The following is a 6,476-nucleotide window of genomic DNA, read 5'->3' as shown; positions in this document are numbered from 1 at the left end:
TCATCTCTACAATAAATCAAAAAAATCAGCTGGGCATGGTAGCGTATGCCTGTAATTCCGGCTACTTGGAAAGCTGAGGCGGAAGGATCGCCGGAGCCCAGCAGGTCGAGGCTGCGGTGGCCGGAAGCGGCCACTGCACTCCAGTCTGGGCGACCGAGTGAAACTCCAACTCAAAAAAAAAATAAATAAATAAAAAAATAAAAAATAAAAAATATTAGCTGAATGTGGTGGTATATGCCTGTAGTCTCAGCTACTCAGGAGGCTGAAGCAAGAGGATCACCTGAGCCCAGGAGGTTGAGGCTGTGGTGAGCCATGATTATGCCACTGTCTTCAGTCCTAGGTGACAGACTCAAACAAAAAGAAAGACAAAGAAAGTGGAATAATAGAGTGCATAAGAAGACCAGAAGATAGCCAGGAGGAAATCAGAAATTTACCCCAAAATGGATGATATTTGACCCATGGTAGGGGAAGCAGATACTCCAATTTTAGGTCTGCAGGCACATTGTCTTTGGACAAAGTATGTAGTGTTTGCTAAAAACACAGTCAAGGAATCCATTCTGAGTTTAAAGCTAATTGCTTGATTCTATTTTGAGGTACTTCATCCTGTGGATGGAACCTATGCTTTTTCCACCTTTTATATAAAACCTCTGAGAGTTAATTAGTATCCTTTGCATGTTTTCATTGTTAGTACTATTCTCTTAGCTCTGATGGGTTTGCGGAGAGAGGATTGTTCCCACTCGCCTTACATTAAGGTTTTTGTTTTGATCCTTTTTGAATTCTTTTTGTGGTCGTCTTTAGAGCTTACCAGAAATAAAAAAGTTTGCATCTAAAAGTTTCATAGTCAGGTGTCTAAGAGATGTGCTGTAGCTCTGTGTCCAGCCCCAGAGCCTACAACGAAAGGCCCTGCCACATCAGTCAGCCTCAATTAACACTGTCTCACTGGGCCACCCTGTCAGGCGACTCTCTCTGAGGGGAAAAAAGTGGTTAGCTTTCTGTTAGTCTGCTAGCACTTACTGACCTATTTTCCAGAAAAAGGGCACTACTTTGTGTGCTGAGTAGTGTTTAATTAAGAAACCAAACAACAACAAAAAAGCGTGACCTGGCAAGTTCCTCAGAATCACATTTGGTATGCTTGGCCTGCCCTTACGGAATACTTTTTCAGAAGTATTATGGTATACAGTTTGTCACTCTCTCTTTTTAAATATATATTTTTTTTGGTGTGAGGTGGAAGGTGTGGGATGTGAGATGGAGTGGAAGGAAGCAGTAAAGGTAAGAAGTGGAACAAAATATTAACTTATACTGCTGTTCCAAGCGTATTCTGTTACCACGGTATATTAACTGTGAGTAATTGCATAAGATGCTAGCTTGGTTGCTTGCTCTTCAGTCCACAAATCAAACTTTAATGAGTTATTTTTAAAAACTAGCTAACTCTTTGGTAAAAGTAGTTTAGCAAACCGCTTAAAATATTTACAACAATATTTAAATTCTAAAATAAAATACCAACATTAAGAATATTGGAATTGCTGGGCGCAGTGGCTCAAGCCTGTAATCCCAGCACTTTGGGAGGTCAAGGAGAAACGATTGCCCAAGTCCAGGGGTTTGAGACCAGCCTGAGCAACTTGGTGAGACCTCATCTCTATAATAATTGAAAAAATTAGCCTTGTGTGGTGATGTGAGCCTGTAGTTGCAGGTCTAGGCTGCGGTGGCCATGAGCATACCACTGCACTCCAGCCTGGGTGACAGGGTGAGACTCTCAAAAAAAAAAAAGAAAAAAGAAAAAAAGAATATTGGGATTATTCCTTACCTCAAATACTGTTCTCATTGTGGAAATACTGTTCCCATTGTAGAAACAGCATTTGAAATATATGAGAACTTATCAAGGGACTACTGCTTGATCAAGGGACTCCTGCTTGCCCTATCAGGTTCTAGGTTTTAAGAAGTTGACAATGGCCGGGCTCGGTGGCTCAGCCTGTAATCCTGCGCCTTTGGGAGGCTGAGGTGAGTGGATTGCCTGAGACCACGGGTTCAAGACCTGCCTGGGCAGGTGAGACCTCATCTCAACAATAAATCAAAAATTATCCGGGCATGGTAGCGCGCACCTGTAATTCCGGCTACTTGAAAGGCTGAGGCGGAAGGATCGCTGGAGCCCAGCAGGTCGAGGCTGAGACTCCAACTCAAAAAAAAAAAAAAAGAAGTTGACAATGTTTTTCACTCATATTACATATTAATGCCTCATATTTGACATTTAAGTATACATTTGGTTCTACTAGTTTTGTTCTACACTTTGGGAATTTCCTTTTCATTTAAACTTACTGGCTTTTGTCTAGACATTTTTGCGTACACTTTAATGATATGCTACAAGCAATGTTAAACAGTGACAGAGGTAATCTGTGCAAAAGTGAAGACTCTCTGATGTCTGCCTGATCTGTTTTTCTAGAAATGCCAAAGTTTGACAAAGATCACAATGTTGTGGATCCTGCTCATTGTGCCAAGATGAGGCTTGTTTAATTAGCTGATGATATTTGTTGAGTCCACTAAGGTACAAATGGTAACTGGCAATTACCCAGGAATCATAAATGTGGAAAGTAAATAGCAATGCCACTCTTTAAAATGCTCAGGCCAAAACTTAAGGCGTCATCTTTGCCTTTTCCCCTAATATTCCACATACCATTAACATTTCATTTTAGCTCTACCATTAAAATATATTCATAATTGGACCCCTTTGCACCACCACTAATTTTGACCATTCTGTCCAAGCCACCAGGCCATTGCTGGATTATTACAGCTGCCTCTTCCTTGTAGGGAGAATTGACAGTAGACTCTAAAAATGGCAGGTGAAAGATGGCTAAAATATCTCCACCTTCTTTTATATTTAGAGGAAGGTTATAAGGTAACTTCTGTCAGAATATTTCATTACAAATGCCAGAAATGCGTGCAAACTAATTTACACAAAAGAGAAAAGAAAGTATAGCCAGATTCCACCAGGAATAGGTACTGAGAACTAGAAAGTCAGAAATGGAGATTCTACTCTCCACCTCCTTGGGTAACTGGTGGTCACTGCTCTGTGGCCTCTGTGTTGGCTTCATCTTCCCATATTCCATTTAAGAATAGGTCCCGTCAGCTTCAGTGTGCACAAAGTAAAACACATCACTCAGCTGTAGGTCTACATGGCTTCCTCTAGTTAAGACAAATTAGCAGCTTTATGAGTCAATTCCAAATTCCCAGAAGAAGATGATCTTTTGGCTTGGCTTATTTCAGGTGTCTGTCTTGGATCCAGTCAGTCTGAACCAGGAAACAGGTCACTGATTAAGACACAGTTGCCCAGGCCTATCATTTTAGCAAGGGATAGGAAGTCAATTCAGAAGCGAGGGCTTTTACTAGGCAAAACAACTAATAACATCAATGCAGCCATTTACATATAATTTCAATTCAATATTGTTAAATGTTGTAGTAAATCAATTATTGTCATACACACATCCTTTAGGACTCTAACTGAATTAAGTCAATAAAAAGGAACGCTAGAAGGAAAGGTTGATTTCATCTACCTTCCAGAAAGTTTTTCCCCATAAATAATTTATCATTAAAATATTTATTTTCAGTTTCTACTTTAATCATCTCAATCAGCATCCAGCTGCCCCTATAAGACTAGTATCAGAGACTTCCTTAATCTGGAAACCTTTAAGCCGGATAATGCGTATTGACAGAATCAGAAATGTTAAAATAAACTTTGTCAGGGGTATGATATTCTATCATTGTGTTGTCCCGGTCCATTCTTCAATAAGCAGGTAAGAAAGAATTCCATTTGGAAGAATGTCACTTGCCCAGAGGCAGAAAGCTGTTGAATTGCTTGAAATCAACATATTTACTCATTAAAATTAAACAAACTAACAAACAAAAACTTTGTTGAGAGATTTTTATGGGTAAAATTCTCTGCTTCGTGCTAAATTTTCAAACGAATAATATAAATTATTTTATTCTAAACTTAAATATTTTAATTTTAAATTCAATTCTTAAATTTTCAGTTTTAATTTTAAAAGTGAATTAATTGACTGAAACTGACAAAAAAATTACAGTGAGTTTGAGGAGCCATTATTTTATCCTTGCTATAATAAAGCTAGCCATGTTGGGCCATTGGTCTTTTCGGCCAAATGAATTTCTGGATATGCCCTAGTGACCATGAACTTGGAGAGGATGAACTGCAAGTTCCCAAAGCGAAAATTCCAAGTATCCTTTAAGAATTGAAGTTTGGGAATGGCAGGATGAGTTCATAATCTGATGCGGGGGATGGAGTATGGCAATCAAAACAAAAATTCTTCAAAAATAAGGAACTGACTTAAAATTGATGACCTCCTGAAATCTCTTTCACCTCGAGGACCCTGATAGTAGAACAGGAAACTGACATTTTTTAAATATACAGAGTGCTAAGCAATGAGTGCAATCTTTTCATATTCTTCCCCTCCCACCCCCAGTTTATCCTCATAAAACCCTGGGAAGTAAATAGAATTAATCTCATTTTACACATGAGAAATCTGACCCTCAGGAAAATTAAGGAATTTGCCCAAGGTTACACATATTACCAGGGCCTGGATTAAAATTCATGTCTGGCAGACAACAAAGCCTAGGATTTTTCCACTACACCACAAGGCCTCTCAGCAAGAAATTGTCCTTTCTCAAAAAAGTTTTATAATCCAATGATGACAAATTATCTTAAACCTAGATGAAAACGCAGATCATAAAATTCTTCTGGGGATATGATCGCTCTATATTGGAACTTCCCCCTATGGAGTCATTTGTATTTTTAACACGTTTTCCAGGTGATTCTGACTCTTCTCTCTCCACTACCTTCCAATGCTCTTCTGCCTCTCGCTCACTAGGTCAGCGACTACTCATCTGGCATAATCTATTTTGAGTGTCACCATTTCCAGGCCTTCTCTGGCCAGTAAGTGGCCCTCTGCCTTCCTCCCCGTGCATTATTCCATCACTGAACTCATTATATTGTGATACAATTATTTATTTTAAGGTCGTCCTCGTTAGAATGCAGTGAGCTTGTTGAAAGCAAGAATTGCATTTGTGAGTCGCCAGTACCTAGTGCAACACCTCACATTAGCCAACTGTGTTACAGAGAAGTAAATGAGTAAACGAAAAGTTCAGAGCCACTTGAAAACAGGTTAGGAAAGTCCTCAGATTTGTTCTATTTGTTGCATCCAGTGAATTAACTGCCTAGTTCAATAAATACTAAGCCACGAAATAAAATTTTACAGATTACAAGTGTTAAGACATCGTCCTGGGTGCAGAAACTGCATAGTGAACTAACTACATTTCCCTAAATTCGTGTGCCCAAGTCGTAGCTGGTTGGTTGCCTGTTCTTGAAAGGCAGGTTACCTCCTCCAATAGTGTGAGGAGAACTCCCAAGGGACCGGGAAGGCCAATCACAAAAAGGTGGGCGGGTGCTTCTGATTTCAGTCCGAAACAAGACCAAAAAAAACCCCCAAAAAAACAAAAGAAAGCCATTGTAGCTTTTCTGTGGCTTTTCTCCAGCTCCACCACACACACCTCTCTCGAATTAGAATGAGTCTTCCTGCGCTTCCTTCCTTCCGTCTTTCCATGTACTTCTGCTTCCCATTCACCTTTCTTTATTTTAATGCACGCTCCAGGAGGATCCCCTCAGCAGGAATCTCTCTACCTTTTCAAACTCGAGCCAGACATCTGTCTCTAAGCATCCACGCGAGATTGGGCCGGTGAAGCAGCGGAAAGGTCTGAGCAAAAACTTCACCCTACCCTCCTTTCCCCTTTCAAGAGTGGAGAAGTTCCCGGAGATTACTGAGTGCATAATCAGCATCAGGGTGGATTTGAGGTTCTGAAAATGAGTGGCAGCGCCGTGTTTCCCGCCGACCCGCTACCACCACCCCACCCACCCTTCCGTCCCGGCCGAATTCAGGGTGGCGTGTCACCGACCGGGGCAGACTCCAAGCCCTGGAGCGGTTCCCTTTTGGCAGCCTCTTCCATTCTAGCAGATACCTGCTACCACCAGACCCATGCTACCAGCAGTGACAGCTTCAGGAAAGACTCCCTCTAGGTTTCTCTCCTTTCCTAGTGTCTAACTCCGTCATCCTCTTGCCACTGAGAGGATCGTTGCCTGGACGCGCTTTTCCAAAACCCAAATCCAAATCAATAAAAAAACAAAGTCGGTCAATAAAGCAACAGCAATAATATTGCGGCCGGCAGTTCGGAGCGTGCACCTTGTTACAGGGAAGAAGCATAAACCCCCGCTGCAGTGACCGAATGGGAAATCAAGGTTTCCTGATGCTTGCCGGTCGTCAACATTTTTACTATGCCAGCTGCAGGAGAAGCAGCTGCATACTCCGGGAACGCAGTTAGGGTGGGAGAAATTTAGCCAGCGTCTGGGATTTTCGCAGAGGATAATTTAAGCCCCGGCTTCGCTCCGGCTGTGGAACCGGGGGGCTGCGGGCCTGGGA

This window comes from Carlito syrichta, unplaced genomic scaffold (genome assembly GCF_000164805.1).
Source record: "Carlito syrichta isolate Samal-C Ts95f unplaced genomic scaffold, Tarsius_syrichta-2.0.1 Scaffold316274, whole genome shotgun sequence".
Classification (NCBI taxonomy): domain Eukaryota; kingdom Metazoa; phylum Chordata; class Mammalia; order Primates; family Tarsiidae; genus Carlito; species Carlito syrichta.
The sequence above is the reverse complement of the archived record's forward strand: the minus strand, read 5'-3'. Positions refer to the sequence as shown.